At 35.2% G+C, this 22,754-nt stretch overlaps 1 long non-coding RNA gene across 1 annotated transcript in view; it reads left to right on the top strand.

Annotated features, from left to right (window-relative positions):
- The window catches only part of LOC120893082 (uncharacterized), a 154,715-nt gene that overhangs the window by 32,055 nt on the left and 99,906 nt on the right, over positions 1-22,754 (top strand). The window contains exon 2 of the long non-coding RNA XR_005738054.2: positions 17,488-17,575. This is a non-coding gene — a long non-coding RNA (uncharacterized LOC120893082). The remainder of the gene's footprint in view (positions 1-17,487; positions 17,576-22,754) is intronic.

The following is a 22,754-nucleotide window of genomic DNA, read 5'->3' as shown; positions in this document are numbered from 1 at the left end:
CTAAGTGCATGTAACATAATTTGCTTCACTTCAAACCCCGTACTATCTATCCCTTTCCCTCCATTCCTTACTCCCCGTGCCCTTTCTCTATGATACCATTTTTTTAACCTAAAATATTTTGCCTTCTCCCAATGGTACTATCACATTTTTAAATGTATCCAAGATGCACTATGTCGGTGAGCATTTTAGGAAAGCAAGCACTCTCACACGCCACTAATGACAGTGTAATTTGATTCAACCTTTTAATCTTGGAGGCAAATTGTCAATATGTTTACAGCCTTAAATTGTCCATTTTTTTGGACTCAACAATTTTACTTTTAGGATTTACTTTAAACAGATGCATTTACTTTAAGAGTGATGCATGAAGATTTGTATGCAAAGATGTTTGATAAAGTATTACTACCAGTACATAAAATATTAGAATCAACCTAAATGTCACTAACAAGTAAGAAGAAAAATCAGAGATAAACTAGTCATATGATAAATATTATCAGCCTGCAAAAGTCAACTCTGAAGAATACTTAATAACAACAGAAAATGGTTAAATAAAATATTAAGAAAGCGATGCAACAGAACAATATATAATTAATTATATTTTGTATATTTATACAAAGTAAGAGAGAGATACATGGATATTCATAGGCACAAAAAATAGATCTGAAATAATGTTATCGATTGTTTATTTGAGAAGAGAAATTATGAGTATTTTTGTTTTAGTTTTTATTGTTTTTTAATTTAAAAAATCTTTACATTCAACACATATTCTTTTTAAGAACACAAAACATTAGTTATATTTTTTTCTAAAAGCCCTGAATTGTCTTGTGATAGTGTCAATTTATCCCAACTTACTAAATGTTTAGACCACTATTCATGTTGCTACCTGGGAAGAAGGCACAAAGTTCTTGGGAGCTGGTCGACAATCAGGGGCCCGACAGTGAGTTAAACTGAACTTCAGGAGGTCCTAGAGGAAAAGAATAAAGGAGTATTGTATGCTTACAATGAATGAAATCCTGGGCTAGATTTTTTTATCTGTCATTTTGTTTGCTTACCACTGCAATGCTATGCAGTACTCTTTATGCTCTTTTCCCGAATTTCCATTTTACAGATGAAAACACTGAGACCCTGAGTGGGCTATTCATACAAACCCATGGCTCCAAAACCATGCTCTTTCATACTACCTTCTTATGCTACACACAGTCTCGGAAGACTCATGATGCCCAACTTCAGTCAATAAATTGGAAAGTTTTATATCTGAGGAGCCAAACTGAGATTCAGATCAAAACATAAATTAACCAGAAGTAAGGTGATTTCTATTTTGTAATGGCATTTTGGGATCCCGTAAAGAAGAAAAGGAACACCTGTGAGCAGCCATGGGGTCCCAGGGAAGCAGCTTCAAGGGCATGCCCTAAGCAACCACCACCCCCATGGGCAGGGTAAAGCTATGCATCTTAAACCTTCTGAGATCATGGGGGCACAGTCTAAGATGAGTGCAAAGTATTGGCTCTCAAATCACTCGACCCATCTCTAATTCTTAAAATATCTGACATGTGCAATTTTATAAACCAAAAGAACTTTAAAGGAAAATTTACCATTTCTATGATAATTGAAACCAGGGCTAAGAAGTAGCTGATGTTTCTGTACCACCTTGGTTCCAGTTGAACCTAAAGCCACATACAAAGAAAGAATATAATTAGTGCCTAGAACTTAATATCTGCTGTCAGGAAAGACCTTATTAAGTAGATCAGTTTGTAATACCTTTTATGTTTCTTAACATTTCTATCATAGGCCTGGGAATTGTAATAAAAACACTTTCTCTTCAAATTTTTATCTTTTCTTATTGTGTAATACTTTGTACAATCTAAATGTTGGCATGTCAGACTCAAAAGGAGGGTAAATTCAAGCTAAAAATAGTTCAGGTGAACAAATTAAAAGCCGATATTATATTTTAAGCATATTCATTGTATTTATCATTCCACTTTAAAGAGTCCTGTAAATAAAAATTAATTATCTAAAGGTCCTTTTACTAAATTAAATAAAGTCAACAACTACTAATTAAAAGGAATCACGTTCTATTCATGTCACTAACATCCTACTTCACCAATGCAACAGAAAATTTTAAATTCTCTCTTAAGAATGCAAAATATTTTATTTTTCCAAAACTCAGTATTTTCTCATTTTTCACCCTCTCCCTCAACAGTGATATGAGACAGAGAAATCTTGGGTAATCCAGGAAAGTGGAGAAAGACTCCTTCAATACTGACAATCATTTCTAATTCGTCCTTTTAAAGAATAAGTATTTTAATTTGTTAAGGCTCTAATATTATGGAATAAATGGATCCATTTCCAGAATTTCTCATTTGATGCAGAAGGGATCTCGGAGGGAATAGGACATGGCACCACCATGTTTTGATAGGAAAAGTACATGGTGATACCACAGTGAAGTCTAGGAGAAGCAGAAGAAAGCAGCAATGAGTTTGTGAATGTGTTTTCCTCATTTGATGTTAGAGCTCAAACTGTAGGAGCTTCACTTAAATATTTTCCATTTTTCTTTCTCTTAGTTTTTTTTTCCTTTTTGAAAGTCTTATTTTTTTCTCCTAATTATTTTTACTGTTACAAGAAAACATAAAAAGATATTTTGATATATGTATACATTGGATATTGTTTAACTCAGGGAAAACATATCTATCTCCTCAAACATTTATTTGTGGTGAAAACATTCAAAATCCTTTCTTCCAGATTTTTTAAACATACAGTTCATTGTCATTAACTCTGGTCACTCTGTTGTGCAGTGACACCCAAACTTCTTGATTCTAAGAATCCATGGTCAACTTCCACCCAGCCCTCCCTACCCACTACTCTCCTCAGCATTCTCTTAACATTCTATATTAGTAGTTAGTTTATTATGAGTTTTATTTAGCATCAGTATCCTACATGTTTTTTTGTAGGAATTTCCACCTCCTTTTCTCTTCCACTGCTTTTGGGATTCAAATCAACCAACTTAAGGATATCTGGACATTCTTGTGTGATACTCACTATAGTGACATGAAATAGTCTTGCAATGTCTAACAAGAGAAATTCAGAGTGATCTTTGCATATAGGAGAATAGGAAGAATGTATTATTTCTAGTGTGAGAAAGGGGACATCATTGTACCATCTTTACCTATTTTTGTTTGTTACCAAATTTTTTTTGTTTGTTACCAGTTTTTCAAAATTTTAACCATAAGTCTACATGTATCCATAATGATCAAAAGTACAACATGTCTCTAGTACAAACCTCAAATGAAAATCTATAATCTGGAGACATAGAAAGTGAATCATACTATTTTATTCAATTCTAGTTTGCTATATGCTATAATCATAAATACTTACAAGACAGCTGGTAGGAACTGTCTCCAAATGAGAATTTATACTTTACATTTTAGTAAAATAAGTTATTTTAAAACTGGTCCCACATTTTCTTGAACACCTAGGCAAGTCTCTTGTTTGAATTTTCTTTGGAACACCCTTCTGAAACAACGCTAACTATAAAATATTTTAATGAATTCTACTACTAAACAATTTCTAAATGCAGCATCTAACCATGCTTTTTAGTTTGTATACTTACAATAAAATGAAGAGCCTAGTTTTTATTTAGCCACCATTTTCTCTTTTCATAAAACATCAAAAATAAATCATTGGCTGTTATCTGGTTTCTTCCTTGTTATATCTTTGAATTCCCTAAATTTCATCTTATTATATATATGTATTCAAGCTCAACATCATGCAACATTCCCCGGAAGTTCTCATTCTTCAAGTGTAGATGTGCCATAACTTTGTATAGAAAAGAAAGAACCCAACAAATCCTGTTATTGAAAATATCAGTACACCATACGTTCTCACCCTTCTTGTATCTGTTTGAAGCAGCATTTCTATACTTCATTATCATATTCATTAATATTTAACCATTATTACCTATGCAAAAAAACCTAGAACTATGTATTTTGGAAAATAATCCTAATTATTTGTCTTGGAGATCACTGGGAAATAGAAAATGTTGTAAAGAAAATTAGATTGAAACTAAAGATATACATGTGAGTCAGTTCATTTATTTAGGCAGGCCCCACATTAGTCTGAAATGTGTTTTGGTAGCTTAAAATAAATTATGGCAGGTCTGGATTTGCTATGTTCATCCACTGAGAATTCTGGAGAGAAAGATAGGGTTAGGTAGAAGTAAAGGGACAAGTTATCTACATTATTCAAAATAATTCAAAACAAAAATATTGAGAAGCTTTACAAAAGACATTGTACTATTAAATCATAAGGGTTAAAAACAAAACAAAAAACAAAAAGATAAGCTACCATTCCCATTTAGTCTGAAGTCCAAAAATTCATGTTGTAAAGTAATTGTGTGTCAACTCTACAGTGGGGAGACTAAGACAAATCAGACATGGTCTCGGCTTAAAGGATCTCACAGTGTAGAAAAAGGAGATGGATGAATGATTCCACTGTAATTGTTCTGAGATATTCTACTTGGGATAAAAGAAGCATATAAACAACAACAATGTATGATTTCAAAAGAAAAGTAGAATGAGAATAATTGAAGAATGAGAAATACTCAAGTAATGAAAAATAATCATGTAAAGAATTAACAAATATCAGCCAAATGAAAATATTCTGCTAAACTTGATATGAGTTATCTCAGACTAATTCTTACGTCCACCCTACTATTATTTCCAGGTGATGAAACTGAGGCCCAGAAAAATTCAGTAGCTTCCCCAGGGACATTTGGGACAAATTAGGGTATGAATGTATTAATTCTGTCTCCAGAGATGGGGTGTTTAACCACAGCCTCTCAGAGGCATGGAGGTTGGTGGGAAGGAGAGTGCCCGACTAGAAGAGGTCATTGGTAATGACTCTTGAAGGATATAGCATATATTGTTTATTCAGCAAATATTATGGATGGTCAATTGGGCACACTATACTATGCTGGTCACCAGGGATACAAAGGCAAATAAATAACAAAAGTAGGTTAGGTGAGCCACCTTCGTGGATAGGCAGAATTTCAGTGAGATGAAGCAGGGTAGGGATTATGAACAAAAAAACATTCCCCCATGAAAATCACTATATTTACAAACGTGTCAAAACAGAAACAAATGCTTAATTCTACATTTAACTGCAAAAAATATATGAACTAGATGTAAATTCTATGTGAAGGGAGGAGACAGAAAAGGAGGCAGAAGTCTTTGGATTTTGTGGTAGGCAGCCTCTTTAAAATGGCCCCGAATAATCCACACCACCTGACATTCATGCCCTGGTACAACCTTCCCCTTGGGGCGGTTGGAACTGTTTGCTTCACTTTTCATGACTAGAATATAGCAGAAAGGTTGTCACTCCTGAGACAAGTTATAAAAAGACTGAGGCTTCCATTTTGAGTTCTCCCTCCAACAGTGTGAAACAGTGTGAGCAGTCGCCAAACAAGAAAGGCCAGTAGAAAGGCTCATGTGGTGAAAGACTGAAATATGCCAACAACCAGGTCAGTAAACCTGAGCGTAGATTCTGCTGCCCCACTCACAGCAAGTCCAAATGACTCCCCAGCCCCACTGACAATTCTCATGAGAGAAATGAATCCCCCAGTTAAACTGTATCCAGATCCCTGACCCCCCAAAACTATGAGGTCACAAATGTTTGTTGTTTTAAATTGTTGTTTTGGAGTAATGTGTGACTCAGCCATAAACAATCAATAAAGCATCTTTCACACACTTCAGCTTCTCCTTATAATATTCCATTTTGAACCACCCATACATAGATTTTTGTCATAAAAGCCTGTTTCACAAACAACCTTCACCAAGAAAAATAGGAAGCAAGATGGGAGGGAAAAAAAAAGAAAGAAGATATTGGAAGGGAAGGAGGCAGGAAGGGGGAAAAGATATGGCAGAGGCACTTCAGCGTATCCCCTATCCTAGAGAGAAACTCTGAACTTAAATGTATGAGACTATAGTTACAGACTGCCTGGATGGAAACTGTTTCTGCATTTTCCTGGTATGTACAGTGATCCTGATGTTTACAACACTTCTATTTATTTTCTGTTTATTTCTGCTTGCCTTTTAAATTGGGTGACAGTGTTTGCTGCATCAATTTGAAAGTGTGGTCATTTCCCTTGTTAACATTTATCCACTCGATATTGCTGCTGCTTCATTAATCATTTGGTTAATATTATCTGTGGCCCAGAAGCTCAGTTAAAGACACACCATTTCTATAGACAATAAACAACATGTAACAACTGATGTAACTCAGTGAGTATGGGTAGGTAAAGTGGGCATTATTTTGTATTTGCTTTCAAACTGCAGAGCAGGCTGAACAATAGACAATAAGCAAGTCATTTTGTATGACTTTTGTGGGACTTGAAAAGAATTTTGACTTAATGGAAACTGATGCTTTGTTGGGAGCCCTGCAAAAGCAGCAATAGAAGCCCCACATGGTAAGTGCCCCAACATATCTTCACAAGTGATACCGTCACATTTAACTCGAAAATTAGGTGGTCAAGGTCAACTTGTAGTGTAGAATTAATAGGTGGTATCTCACTAAGACTCTTCACCTCCTGCCTTGAGAAAACTTTTCAAGGTTTCTACGATAAAGAGAAGGACTCAAGGACCCGGAGATACCTCAAATATGTAGATGACACTGTCATCTTTTACTTAAGCTAAAGACCTTGAAGCAGTGGCAAAAGAATATAACAGAAGAGCAAAGAATCTGGATCATTACATAAAAGAAGCATATGCAAAATCACATGAGTACATACATTCAAGAGGGAAAGCAGGCTGAAAAAAAAAATTAGGCATTGCAAAGGAGTGTTTGTGGAGGCCATATGGCGCACATTGTTACAAACCAGAAAGGTTCAGAAAGCAGAATAGACTCTTGTTAGAGTCTCTGCAAAGCTGAAAATGAATAGTTTTCTACATTTAAAGAATTACCTACTAGAAAGAGAAATATGATACTAGCACATGCCCAGTTTGGGCAACTATAGCAAAAGCACACGTATTTAACACTGAGACAGAATAAAATTTTTGTAATAAAACAGAAAACACTTTGTGAACAAAAGGAAAACTGATTTGTAGCAGATCAAGGTCAACACTTAACAGGAAAAAAAATACCTAGCTTTCCTTGAAGATGTAATACATCAGAGGTGCGCCCCATGCATACCTAGGGTAAATAGCCCTTCCTGGGGGGTCAAAGAGACCTGTCAGGTCCCTTCATGAACTTATTCTTTATAAGTTTATGTGGTGAAAATAATCAAAGCACATAAAACAAAGATTCTCCTATATTTTACAATAAAACTGGACCACAGTTAGATTTCTTTACACCTGCCCTTGAATTCAGAGCTCAGACAATAAGAGTACTCTAAGAGGAAGCAGATTCCTTGTTTATATACATGCGGAAAGTTTCGCAGTACCTTAAAATATCAAGATTTTTCTAGGATCTTTTAAAAAATGGAAATATTCTCTTAAAGTCAAATGAATGAGCAGATATCGAGAAAATTATCACCAAAATGAGGGTCCTCTTCATGGTACATTAATCAGTAAAAACTTGCTAAGATATCTTCTTCTATATGTCAAACATTATGCTGGGGATCAAGATGAATGAAACAGACAAGTTCCCTAGACAAGGTGTCAATTTTGGAAAGTAAAGGGAGAAGGACAAACAAATGATGACAAATTAAATAATTGTGCAAAGAGATGTTAAGTGGATAGACTGAACTAGTAGTGTGTAACAAACAGACCCAGACTAATCAAAGGGTCGGGTAAGTGAGTATAAGTGATTGCCTTCTAAGCTAAGATCTCAAAGAGAAAAAAAGAGATGTTCTAGTGGCAAGGCTGTGTAGTGTGTGTTTATATGTGCATGCACATGTTCACACATAAGCACATTCATAGATAGGGGAGCATGGGACAGATATGAGGAGATAACCAAGTCTAGCACTCTTTGGACAATGGAGTAAAGGAGGGGTGCAAAGCAAGACCAGGGAAGGTAGCCAAGTTAGATCATTTAGGACCTTGTAGGTCAATATAAAGACTTTGAACTTCATTCTGAGTGCAATGGGAAGCTATGAACGATGGCCAGCTAAAAAATTAATCTTGTCATTACCTGAGAGAAACTAAGGGAAGAACAAATATTTGATAAAACTCTAGCAGTTCTCTCACTCAAATATAAGGTGCTGGAGGATGGGATTTTTATTTAATTCATCTCTTGTGCTTTACATTATGCTTCTTAGGGGAATAAAGCAGAGCTATAACTAATCCTAATGCAATATAAGAGAATGAGTAGATGCTCCCAGAAGTCAACATCAAGAAATGTCACAGAGGGAAATAGTTCATACAGAGCTCTCCTGGAATAATGGGTATAATGGTCCACAAGTACTTAGAACCCGTGAGTATTATGTCAAAGGGGTTTTGCAAGTGTGATTACCTTAAGGACTTTGTGATAAGAGATGATCCGAGAGTCTCCTAGATTACCTGGACAGGTCCTAAATCATAGCAAACATTAGAAAAGGGAGGCAGGAGAACCACAGGAGGAAGAAGGCAAGGTGACAACAGAAGCAGGAGAAAAAAAGTCAATATGCTTAGGTGCTGGGAGCCAAGGAGGGCAGGCTTCTAGAAACAGGAAAAAGCAAACAGATTCTCTCCAGAGGAACCAGCATGTCACAGCTTGACTTTAACACTGTTACAATCACTTCAGACTTCTTCTGACCTCCAGAAATGTAAGAGGATAACTTTGTGTTATCTTAAGTCACTAAATTTGTGATAATTCGCTATGAAAAAGTAAAAAAAAAAAAAAGAAGTGTGATTCCAATAGACTCCAATTGAATATATGGGAAGAATATAGTATAGTAGGGTGTCTATATGTCCAAATTATTCAGTATGATCTCAGTTTACACCCATTATCCCAGCTTATTTATTAAGAGTGCCTCCTTTGTCTTCCCCAAAGTACCCTAATTTGTACAGATTATAAATTGGTACAAATAAAAACTATTGTGGGAGGTGTTGTGGATAGCCAGCAGAAGTCTGAGGGTGAAAGGGACACCTCACTACTCTCAAACATTACGCACTGCTAAATTGCTGGGAATTTGGCTGCTAGACAAATCAAGACTGGAAGGCTAGAAAGGAGTAAGACACCCGTAAATCAGGATAGCCCTATTGCAAGCTGGCTGTTGGAGTCCACGAGATGAAAAGGGAAGGTACACGCCATCTGAAAATTTTAATACCAGCCACATAAACCATTAGCACAGATAACCTACCCAGAGTTTTAGGATGGGACCTTTTTTAAAAAAAATTAAGAGTAGATTTGATGTTTTCAACATGGGGGAAAATATCTCTGGATTGAGTGTATGTTAAAAGAATACTGAGCATCTAATATCCTACTTAGTTTCCTACCTTCCCTATTAGCCACACAAAAGAACCATGTTATCAAAAGGTGAGTTGGTTGGCTTGCCCTCCTGAGTTACACCACTTTCATCCTTTGAGCCATATTTCATGTGTTAAGAAGCAAAAATGATGCCCAAGTTTCTCCCATTTAAGGTCTTTTTTCCTTTTGCTCATCCTGGCCAATCTGCCACAACCTTCCAGTCTAATCTAGCAGATCTCCTTATCACTTGAACAACACATGTCCATTCTCCTTTGTATCATAGCTCTTACTCTTCTCCACACAAAGAATACCATCTCATTTTGCTTCCACAGAATCCTACGATTCCTTTAAGGACAAATTTACAAGTCCTTTTATGACAAAAGCAAGTTCTCTATCTAAATATCTGCTGCCTCCATATCCATATCAAATCATCTCTTGAGTCACTTCAGCAAGGCACTGGCACTTAATTGGTGAATTTACCAAAGGCATTGTCACTTCAGAAAAACAACCAAAAATCAAGAGGCAAACAATTAAATAATCACTTATTGTAATGGATGTCACCAAGGAATTAAACAATGCTAGAGAATATTTCAAGTATTTACTTAAACAAGGCAGTTACTAAAGAGGTGACATTTAAACTAACACCTCAAGAAGTCCTCAACCATGCAAAAGCTAAGAACTATAACACTCATCACTAACAGAATGTCAAAGTTAGAAGTAGATTCATAAAATTTGGTTTAACTACCTCAAGAGAAAAGGAAGGGGTACTCCAAAACACAAAGCAAATTTATTAAGTGTTATGGTTTAGATACGAGGTATCCCCCAAAAGCTCATGTGTTAGACAAGGCAAGAAAGTTTAGAGGTGAATGATTTGGTTATGAGAGCTTTAACCTAGTCGATGCATTAATCTGCTTGAATGGATTAACTAGATGGTAACTGTAGGCAGGTAGGTTATGGCTAGATGAAGCGGGTCACTGTAGCCATGACTTTGGGGTATATATTTCATCCATGGTAAGTGGCACTCTCTCTCTCTGCTTCCTTGGTGTCATGTCCTGAGCTGCTTTCCTCCTCCATACCTTTCCACCATGATATGCTGCCTCACCTCAAGTTCAGAGCAATGAACAGTCTATGGACTGAGACTTCAGAAACCATGAGCCTCAAATAAAACTTTTTCTCCTCTAAAATTGTTCTTGTCATGTCTTTTGATCACAGTGGCAAAAAAAAAAAAACCTAAAAAAGTAGATGTAATACTGTACATCATTAGATGAATCTTAATAACTCGGGACTCCTCATTTGCAGTGTAAAATTTGGCTCATACATCACCTCTATTAATCATTTTCCAATTGTCTTAGAATATTTGATGAGCAAAACAACTATACTGTACTTTTCCATGCCTACAACTGTACATATATAAAAGGTGTTAAATGTTTACCAATTATGGGTCAAATTTTTCCCCATAACATAGCCATGATTTGCTCCTATTTTACAGGCACTTCCACTGTTGCACACACAATACTAAGTTGTTGTTAAACATTTTTATATAGAAAATATCATGGTATCCATGCTTCTGCTCAGTGGGGAATTATTCTTTAAGCTCGCATCCAGTGTGGAGTCACTCTTCTCACTACCTGGAACACTGTCTTTTTTGTTGGTCCAGCTTAGCCAGAACATAAAGGCAGCTGGCCAGGAAACAGGACACACACACTGTCCACTGCCAGGCAATTCCATATTTTCCTAGTGAGCTCTGTGTCTCTTTCCTCCCTATAGCTATTTAAGCTTTCTCATCAAATTGCCTTCTGGGCCACCCCCAACAAGTTCCTAACTCCTCAAACTTCACAAGAACATAAAAGCTATCAGTTGAGAACATCCCATCTTTTCCAACTCCAAATCTTCCTGTCTCTTCTGTCTGCCCTCCCCTCCTTCTCCTTTTCCCTTTTTTTAAACATCATAATAATAAAACTGTTTTTCTGCTTGTATAAAATATATAGTGGTTTTTACAAAGCAAACCACAAATTAAACTGCAAGGAAGAAGAAAAAATAGTCTGAAACCCCATCTTCCTGAGATAACCACCATTAATATTTGGGACACATTTTCGCATGCTGCAATTCTTGTGTGTAAGCCCTTTCATACCAATAATTTCATATATATGGTATCATATTTCATTACTGTCATCTTTCTAAAATGATGTTCATTTTTTATGTCCCACCCCTTTAAAATGTCAATATACCCTAATTATGGTAGCTAATATTAACCACCTGATCTAAATCCTCATTACAATTCTTCCTGTTCATATAGTTGCTTGCAAAGATACAGTGATACAGTATGTAGGGTTTCTGAATCTGTATAAACCCTGGATAATAGTACATAGCAAAGATTTTTCCAAGTTAACTGATATACATCAAATTGATTTTTTGATGACTGTATAATGTCACATTATAGACGTGCAATGCAAATTATTTGACACCCCTCTGGTTCTAGGCATTCACTTGATTTTCTGATTGTGGGAACCAATTGTTTCTTGCTACTTCGAAACTGAAGCAATCTAATTGTTCTTGCACCTATATACTTACACACTGGATCCTTTATTTGTTTGGTAATACTGGTTTGGTGTTTATATATGCACCATTTTAAAGTATCATCAGACTCATTTCTAAATTGGCTACAATTTACCAGAAATATATGATAATAACCTGCATTTTTCAGCTCTCACTATAGAAGGAGTTTAAATAACAATAATTAAAATACTATATTCCAGGCATAATTCTGAACTTGCTACATGTATTAACTCATGCAATGGAGACTCTGCAGGATTAAGGAATTTCCCCAAGGATACACAGTTTTAAATGAAGAAGCAGGGAGTCAATCCCAGACTATCTGATTTCATAGCTCTTGTTCTTAATCTTGCACTACTTTGCTTTAATTCTTTGCCAGCAAAATGGTACAAAAATGATATGTTTTCTTCCTTTAATTCCATTTTTTTTCCTGAATACTAAAGTGATAGAGTCAGGTTTTTATTTCCAATTTAGGTATGTTCTTCAAAGAATTATTTATTTATGTTTATGTTAAGGATTCAATTGAGCTGCCTTTACATAAAGCCCAAATAAGAGTGATATAAATTTTCTTTCACATAAGAACAAGAGCAAAGGTAAACAGTCCAGTCTTGGTGCAATGGCTTCTTAGGCCAGTGGGCATCTGGGCTGCTTTAGACATTCCCTTTCTCCCTCCTTGAAACATGAACTCATCTCCCTACTCACAAAGTAGCTACAGAACCCCCATCAATTAGAGAAGAAAGAAAGTGCAAAAGGCCAAAATCACTTTCTCAGAAGTCCACAGAGCGATTTGTGCTTCTATCTCCAGGGCCAAGACCATGAGGCAAGGACACTCCAGCTGTAGAGGAAGCTCCTTAGTTGAATCTTGGCTGCACTAAATGAGATTAGTGCTCTAATAGTAAGAAAGAGAGAAAGGACATTGGGTAGACCATCTGAACATTAAAATAATATTATTTGCTTATTTTTTCCATTGAGTTGTCTTCTTATTATGAATTAATAAAATATCTTTCTCTATGTAGGTATTATTTCTTTACTTGCCACCTGTTTTGCATACATTTCCTTTATACCTGCCTTGTCTACTGACTTATATACTCATTCAAGAATTATTCGGCAAGTCTCTTCTGTGTGCTAGGCATTGCTCTATTCTGGGGACTAGGAATACAATGGAAAATAGAACCAATGAAAATTCTTGGTGCATAGTTATGGTGGAAAAATATAGGAAAAAAGTAAAATGCAGAGTATGTTAAGTAGTAATGACTGATGAAAAATAAATCAAGAAAGGAGAGCAGAGAGCACAGAGATATAATTCAGTGGTCAAGTCCAGTTATGGAAAGAATGACATTTTAAAAGAACCTGAAGAGATGAGGGAATATTTGAGTCATCAAAGTACCACAGGAAGAGATTTCTAGGAAGAGGGTGTTGGACAGCAAAGAGAGTAATAGGAGATATATTCCAAAAGGTAAAAATAAATTCAGTAAGAGTATTGAATGAAAGCTTGTATAGCAATGAATTTTATTTTTACTCCATTGGAGTTGTTAAATGGCCTGAAATAAGTTTTACTTACTTGTACTTATGAGGATTATAAGTTTTTTATTTATAAGGATTACTCTGATTTCTTTGTTGAGAACAAACTATAGTAAAAATACAGAGAGGTTTATCATGACCAATCTGTTCTCTCTAGCACTAATCTAATATAGTGGTCACCAAATCATGAGCATGGGCCTGTGTAAACACACATACCCACAGATATACACATATGTACCTGAAAAAAAGTTTTACAAATAATATCTTTATTGTAGAAAATTCTTCTTACTCTAAGCTCTTTATCTAAAATGGCTGGCTATTCTTCCTTAAATTTACCACATAAAATACTCATGATTGCGATCCACAGTTTGAAAAAGCCACCAGTTTAGTATGCTTTTTAGTATTGAGATAGAATTAAATAATAATAGCTAATGTATTTCAAAATGTAAGAACAAGAAACTGTGCCAAGTACTTTACCTGGTTTATTTCATCGAATCGTTAAGATAACCCTAAAAGTTAAGTGCTACTCCAGATTACAGAGGACAACATTGAGTAGAACTGTTCATTGGTTTGCTACAGTTCTGTACACACAATATAGCCGTATCATTCTACATGCAGTGCTGATAATTGCTATACCCTATTATCTCCTACCTCACCTCTGAAAACAGAGTAAATGTATCTTGAAAAATCACAATTACAATATGTGTGGTTTACTAGGCCTTATTAAGGCTCTTTCTTTCCCATGCTCCCACTATCTCCATAACCTTTCTGGCAATTATACCACTTAGGAGGAGCTGCCTGCTCCCTTGTAGTGCTTGTGAATCTCTTTTAATATTGCCTGTTCTATATTTCTCCAGATATTAACTAGTGTCTTTTGTTTTCCTGTATGATCTGCTACCTCAAGATGATACTAAATTCTTACCTTTTCTCATGACCTTTCTGATAAATTCCTGATGCTAATTGGCTAATTATTTCCTATTCAGTATTTCCAATCCAGTTTCCTGTAAAAAAGAATCTGATTGCTTCAATTCCTCTTCTCACAGCTAGCAGTGACACTGATTTTTGTTTATTCCTGCAGCCAGACAAACATGTTCATCGTGCATTATGATTGTTGCAACACTTACCACACATGTGATCTCCTACCTACATTTTTCTCTCCCTTATTAGCTTGTAAACTGTGCCAAAGCAATAGGTACTCGTTGTATCAGCTAATCTTGATTAAAAGGGTAGAAACATTTATAGTGGACATAAATTTAAAGGAGTGAACTTTTTGGTAAAGCCATAACTAGGAAAAGAGAGAGAAGTACAATGAAGTCATAGAAGATTCAGAAAAAAATAAAGCAATAGAGGAGCTATATAGATATTTTTCAACCTCTAATAACAAGAAAGTCTCCAGAAAGAGCATATAAAAGTTAAGGTCATGGAAGTAGCCCTAACCAGAGATCTTACACATGACCTCAACCTTCTTTAAGAATAAGAAAGGAAAGTTGGGGGCAAAGGAGTTTCGTCCAAGCAAGAGCATAGAGTGAATAATGGAGAACTGTATTTTCCCTAAGCTCAAACTGCAAAAAAAACCCCAAGCATTAGATGAATTCAATATTCTGGAAACACTAGCATTCATCGATTTGAACAGCACTTTTAAGATAATTAATAAATTTTGAGTCAAATGCTCATTTTCACATCGTTTCTGATTTGAGTTACAAAAGTTTAGGAAACATGGTGCGCTCTGAGGAAGACAAACGGTTAAAATGTCAATCATGTACCAGACTGTTAAAAAATTGACTCTCCTGGCCCAACCTCACATCTTAAATCAAATAAGAACTTTCAAGACCTAGGGAAGTTTAATGGGATAAAATGGGACTGTGGCTGCCCTGTATATTACTTATGCACTCTTTGAAGTACAAGCAAAGGTGAGGCCTGCTGTGTAAAAAGTTCAAACCAAGAATTACAGAAGGAAACCATTGCTGTTGCCACCTGTTCTGACTAGAATGAAAAAAAAAATCAAACTGATTTTATAGAACTAAATTTCAGATGATACTGACTGTAATCTAATATAACTCACTATATTTGTTTTTTTCTGACATTACAGGATAATATAATATTCCATTGCAATATTATTAGATTAAATCTGCTTCTCATTGAATCAATCACCTAGAAAAATGTGTAATGGAAATATAAAAAGCATAAATTTAGGAAACATTTTGACTGTTCCTTTTTTGTTAAAAAATCAAATGACTTTCCTTTATACATCCTAATTTTTTACCCTAAATTTCTCACGAGTTTACATAAGAATAATTAAATTAACTGAACATTTCAAAAAGCTCTATTCAGTAGGTCCCTTAATCATCTGTCAGTTCCTTACTTGTTTTGCCTGTTTTAACATTTGCTTATTATGCAAATTTTGTCTGTTGAAGGCTATACAGGGTTTCCAAGGACAGAAATGACCCTGTGTTGGTTTGTCTTATCACTATATTCATCGCCATTCTGATTGTACTTCTGTTGAACAACTGCATGGGCTGACCTAAGCATCTCTTGTTTTTCCTACCCTTTTTATGAGCATAGAGTATTGGGAAATCCACACTTCTTATGTTTGAAAACTGTCGATTTTTCAGTATTTTTTATGATATATGTTTAAGACATATATCAGATTTTTATGATTGATCATTGAATCCTCCTTCAGGATCTCCTTCACCTTCAAAGTTCATACAGGCAGTGATGGCTTATAAGCTGATTCTCTAGAGGTTAATAAATATGATAGTGTAGTTCATATAAGGGCTTTTGTTTCATCTTGAATAAACTGCACTGGCCACATACTTTAACATAAATAGTAAAAAGGCAAATTTGCTAATTTCAAGTAACAAATCCTAAAATGTAATAATGCATAGTTTTCTTTGTCTAGAAGATGACTTTTCTTTCAAACCCTTCAGTTAGCTACCTTGAATTATATCTCATGATATATATATATATATATATATATATATATATATTTGACATGTGAAACTTGAAAGACTCTCATGATATATATATATATATATATATATATATATTTGACATGTGAAACTTGAAAGACTTACACTTTGTTTATAAGTAGAATATTCTATATCATCATTTTGAATTTAAAATTATCATTACACAATTCAGATGGAATAATAACTGTTTGGCATCAGGTCTTTTATTGCAACACAACCATCCACATAACCTAGGGTTGCTGAAGACTCCACTGGAAGCTCAGTTCAAGCTTCAGGTAAAGATTGTGAACAGCACTGAAGCAAAAATATGCTAATTAAAAGAGGTGGAGGCTCTGTGTGTGATGAAATTATAAAACGTGCCCCAAGTTAAGAGCATTAAGAAGCACCCCATCTCTATCATGATAAGTATAAAGTAAAGAATAAAGGAAGATTAAGGGATCAGTCTTCATTTTCAAAAACTCATTGCCTTGAGAGCAGTTATTAGGACTTGGGAATCCAAAGGAAATATATTCTACATTACTGCATATGATATAACATGGAAAAAATTTCAAATGGCCAAAAACATATTGGACATGCATTGTTAATTAGAGTTATATACAAGCAAGACAAAGTTCTAGGGACCACAGTCACTGATTTTATGAGGTCTAAAAAGGCTTAGAAAAGAGTTTTCAATGACAGGTTAAAAGAAGCCAAAGATAAGAAAGAGAAGGGGGGCTTGCCATCTACAGAGATTAGGTGTCAAGAATTAGTTACCATGTTTGGAATGCTGCACACATTTGTTTGGCTAAAAGATATAAAATGTCTCATAGAAGACATTCACAACACAACAATAAGAAAAAAGTAAGGAGGTCTGAGTGGAAGCTACATTCCTGTAGGGACATGAATTTTGGAATTGAAGAAACAAAAACAGGGCCTAGCACTCCACAAAAATATGTTCAATGGAAAGACTCATGATTAAATGGGTGGAGGAAAGAAACTAACATTGGTGAACTGCCTGCCACATGACATGTACTGTGCTGGATACATTCACCTGCATTACCTGATTTTATTTTTCAATTCTAAAATTCAGGGATTATTCCATTGCTGCAGATGAGGAAATTGAAGAATAAGGAGGACAGACCCAAGACCAAAGACGGAGAAACTGAGAAAACAAGGATGTAAGTAAAGAGTTAACTAATATCTTGTTCTTTTTTTATATTAACACTTTAACTATATCTTTAAATTCTAATTAAAAGAAAAGGTTTCTGGTGGAGATGAAGGCAGCACAGTAGGTGAACATGCCCTTCTGAAGAACTTACTGAAGAGCTGAATGGGCCTCCCCATTCCACTGTTTTCTATTCTCTGCCATCTGTAGATTGACTTGCTGTTCTCCGTGGGCTGTGACCACCACTGGCCTTTTGCATGTTTATTTGCTTAGGAGAAGTCATTGTCTTGTGGTCACTGACCTAGCTCATTTGCAAATATTACAGAGAGTCTTTGAGGCATCTTCTTTAGGGTGGTCAGCCAGCAAGGCCAACTGTATCATGTGTTATTTATCAAAACAAAATTATATGGCTAGCAAAAAACAGCACACAAATTATAGAGAGATGCTTATATCTTTAGGCCAATACCCACAGTGCACTGTTTCCCTTCTTCAAAACAGGTATTTATTCATATCACATTATGCTGTGAAATAAAAAAAAGAATCTGGAATTTATAAACTAATTGACTGGAAATAATTATAGACAATGAAGTAATGATGCCTATTTGTTTATGCTTTTCCATATGTAACCTGACCTACATGTTTAAAAATGTAAACTTATTTTAGCATTTATTTGTAATTATACCATTATTTATGTTTCTGTCAAGTGATTTTTTTAGTGTAGTGTACTTTTTCTTTTTTGTTAAAATTATTGACAAAGTAATTCTTACATGAAGACAAAAGACAGAGTACATATATATCAAGTGTCCTGTTTGCTTGTCTGTGACATTTTTAAAGTATCATTACTCTACATGCGTGCCATAATACATTAATCATTCAGCATTAAATATATATTGACCGTAGATCTGTCACATGATGGCAGATTTTGTAAATCCATTCATGCCCATTTCCTTATCATAGTGTGACCTCATGAAAAAAGACTAACAGAAGATTTTTAGGCAAGCACCATTTCCAAGAACACCAATGTTTATTGCCACCAAACAGGTACAGTATAAACAATGGCAACAAATATACTAATCTTCCATGTACACTCAAACCACTTGGAATGGGTCTGTACAATAGAAATTTCATCATTTTGTTCTGAAAAAATGAACTAGCAAACAAATGACTTGAGGAATCATTCCTAGAGACAGAACACTGTTCCTCTTTGTTCATTATCTCCAAATACAATTATTCTTGTGCCATGTATTCCACTTCCATTGTACAAAATTGAATTGAAACAATCCCTGCCCTCAAAGAGTTTATAGATTGGTGAAAGAGAAAGATAATAGACAATTTTAATACAATATATTGTGCAATATAAAGTAGTTATGCAGAGCCAAGTGGTAAAAGTGCATCCCTTTCTCCAAATATCCCATTTTGCTTCCACTGATTCATATGGTGGCTAAAGAAATTCTGACTAGATAAAGCAACTTGAGCTGCATTTACAATTGGTGTTTAGTCTTTTTTTTTCAGGATTAAAGTATGATTTATTTATTTTTTATTTTTGGGGGGGGCAGTTTTGGTTAATTTTTTTTTATTGTTGGTTATTCAAAACATTACATAGTTCTTGATATATCATATTTCACAGTTTGATTCAAGTGGGTTATGAACTCCCATGATGTTTAGTCTTATCTGAATGTTGAGGGGAAGCCAAAATCTTGAGTAGGTATTAAAATATCCCCAGAGGAAGGAATGTATCATATGGACAAGTATTTGGAAGAGTGAGCAGATTCCACTGGTAAGAGTATCAGTGGGGAGGAATGGCTTAAAGTAAAACATTGTGCATGCTACCATTCAGACTCGGCAAATGTAGTGGTATGTGTGTGCCTTAGACAAAGGAGGATCCTTGATCAAGTGAAATAAGTTCATAGGCTATGCAGCAAGTCAGAGCCCCAGCAAACTTCCGTAAACACCTCTCAGTGAGAGTAAATCCAGAGAAGGGACAGTTCTCTGCTCACCATATCAGGGACTGCTAAGCAGCTGCAACCAACCCAGGTCCTTGTAGCACTAGGAAGGTAGTTTTAGTGGCCATGAACTCAGAGCAGTCAAAACCAGTTCTCTAGACCACTAGGGATGAGCCCAGAGCCATATCATGAAGTTTGTGTACCCTATGAGGAGTTTGTACTTCATCCCAAAGGCTTTTGAAGGATTTCAGTAAGGACACAGTTTATGTGTTAGGACACTTGGTTGGTGGTTTTGAGAACGGAATGGAATGAACTAAGGCCTGAATGTCTATGCCTGGCCTGTATTAGCCAGGTGACACAGCATAGCCCTTTGCTATCTTGGCACAGATAAACCAAGATAACACAAACAGATTTCAGAGGGGAAAAAAATGAGTTCATTTACCAGGGATGTCCCAAACAGGAGGTACATGGAACCATTAGAGGATCACATTGAGCAATGAAAACATGACTTATAAAAATTTTAAATGTCTGTTTGTGGGAGGAGTTGAGGAAAATAGCACAATGGTTTAGAAATTGTGTTTAAAAGAAAGATTGCAATAACCACACACATTTGGAAAGTCCTACAAAAAAGAAAAATTATATATTACATTTTAACCTTTAAATGTCACCAGAAAGCAATCATTACAGTAAGTAGATTATTCAAGAAATGAATTAAACACCTAAACAATGGTTTCTCAAGAAATAGCCACGACAGTGACCCATTTGGAAGACCATAAGCTGTATATAAAATATCCCAAACTGCATAAGACCTCTGATCACCAAAGCCTTCACCTTGTGAATCACTCTTACTGATTTAAGTTCTGCAAATTTTCACATAAAGCAGTCCTTTCCAATGAATAGTATGGGCTTGAAAATAAAGGAACACACTTTTGAAAATATTTTCTTGTGATTCATTCCTTTCCATAAACTACAACTACTTTATCTCAATCGTTGAGATGATGAAATATGCAAATTGTCAAAGACTCAGAAGGTCTTAGCCATAGTTAAGACAAGTTAAGATGCTACTTGTGTGACACTAAAATGTAATCAATGGATTCAGTGAGCGTAGCACTAAGAAAAATTTCAAAAGGTAAAATACAGATTTTTAGATTTCCATATCATTCTAGCTTCATGGAGGCTGTTGAAATGAAAAACTTCCGTCTATATTTCAATAAAAATATTCAGTTTTCAGTTACTTACTAGGTCAAGTATTCTAGTAATCTTATATTTCTCCATAACTTGTTTATCAGGGGAAGTATTAACAATATTAAGTATAGGGATACCCAAATGAAAATTATGCCCTCAATCCATCAGGAGTTTTATTGAGTCTAGTTCCATTTTCATGCCAACATTAAAAAAAAAAAAAAATTCTGTGACCTGCCTTGCATCTGCTGTTTTAAAATAACTTCACAATAATGTACGATTTCTATTCTTATTTTGTTGAAACCACTGGCATTTTCCCAACCCGTAAACAAAAACAGCATTCTAGAAACCACGAGACATCAAGTATGCAATTTCCTTCCCTAATACTTGGTCTAAAAGAAAGACTACACTTGCACATTTACTGTAACCATTGTACATGCCTTCATATTCTACCACCATCTAGTTAAATTCATTTTTAATGAGTCACATCATGAAGCACTATATATTTTTGTTGCTAAATTTATTAACATATACTTATGGGAATATAGTTATACAGTTCTCCTTGTGGTGTTTGTGCCTGGACTAATTTTTGCTAATTTTCTTTTGTTTTTCCAAAGAATATTTTTGTCTCTAAACCACAAGAATTACCTTTGATGTGGTTATCAAGAAAGAATTCAAGCATTTTTGTATTCTTAGGAATTTATGCTTAATATGTATTATCCATACACTTGGTTCAGTCCCACACATCAGCAATGGAGGGCAACAGGTATAACGAATGTAGCATGGCAATAGGTTAGCACTTAGATTCAGGATCTGTGGTGTATAACAATGAAGCAAATGGATCCATTTTTCCAGCGAGGATAAGAACACAGTAATGAAGGCAACAAGAGACAACAGAAATAAATATAAGCTTTAATTTAGTTTGAATCAGAGTTTTATGGAAAGTTATTTAACCTCTCAAAATATCTTTCTTCTGATGTTAAGAGGATTAAGTAAAATAAGCTTGAAAAGTGCTTATTCCTTGGACACATTAAAAAATTAACATTAAATAAAAGCTATAAGCTAATAATTTTATTATACATATCCATGAGTATTTTATATGTAAAGCTATATGTATTCATACCATGTGATGCATGTGTATATACATATAAAACAAGCTGTACTGGCACTCACAAAAGTCTACAGTGGAGCAGAATTATGTGAAGACCTGAGTTAGATAAAGTATAGAAAGACCTTATTTTCCTATTAAGGTCAGTGATATACATGCATCATTGCTAAATAGGAAATTGGAAATTTGTTCAATGTCAAGAAAAGCCATTTAGCCACTGATGATTCACATTTTTCCTGAGCAGTCTGGCAGGAAACTGGTATATCAGTTGTTGGCAAATTTGAATGGTATTAAATTGAACAGGTAAAAAATAGGCTTGTGAATTAACCAAATTAAATTTGCAATACGTATTTCCGAATAGCATAGACCAAGGAATGCTGATGTAATTTACAGAAAGTACAAGGATTCATAGCATAATCATCCTTTCCAAAATCAAACCTCTAGGGCATTTCAGAACCCTTCACCCGCTCAGACAACAGTGTGTGGCTATGCGCTGCATGGCCTTTGAGCCTCATACCAGTCTCCTCATACCAGTCATTGGTCCTCATTCTGTCAGAAAAATGATAAGGTAAGGCAGAATTCCATGTAGATAGGTCTAGTAAACTATGTATGTTTCTGCTCACTTATTTTATAAATATTATTCCATTTCCAGTTCCACATTCACTGCCATCTTGATTCTGAGTCAGATCTCCACTTTGATTTCCAGTTTTTGATTATGTCCTACATCTCTTATGTCTTGACTTTCTCTGATTCACTTTTTTCCTGGCTTCACTGGGTGGTTGTAACTTGAATCTCTAACTCTGTTTCCCTCCCCCACTCTCCATTCCCTTCCATTTCTCTAGTGATGCAGAAACATCTACACAGCATTCCAGGTACCTACACTGTAGTGCAGCAAGGATTTATTCCAACATTCTAATCACTGAGCAAGAGAAGGGAATCCCTATTATGCTTCTCAGAAT

The sequence above is a fragment of the Ictidomys tridecemlineatus genome, chromosome 7, assembly GCF_052094955.1.
Source record: "Ictidomys tridecemlineatus isolate mIctTri1 chromosome 7, mIctTri1.hap1, whole genome shotgun sequence".
Lineage (NCBI taxonomy): Eukaryota > Metazoa > Chordata > Mammalia > Rodentia > Sciuridae > Ictidomys > Ictidomys tridecemlineatus.
This window is presented reverse-complemented; position numbering and strand designations above follow the sequence as displayed.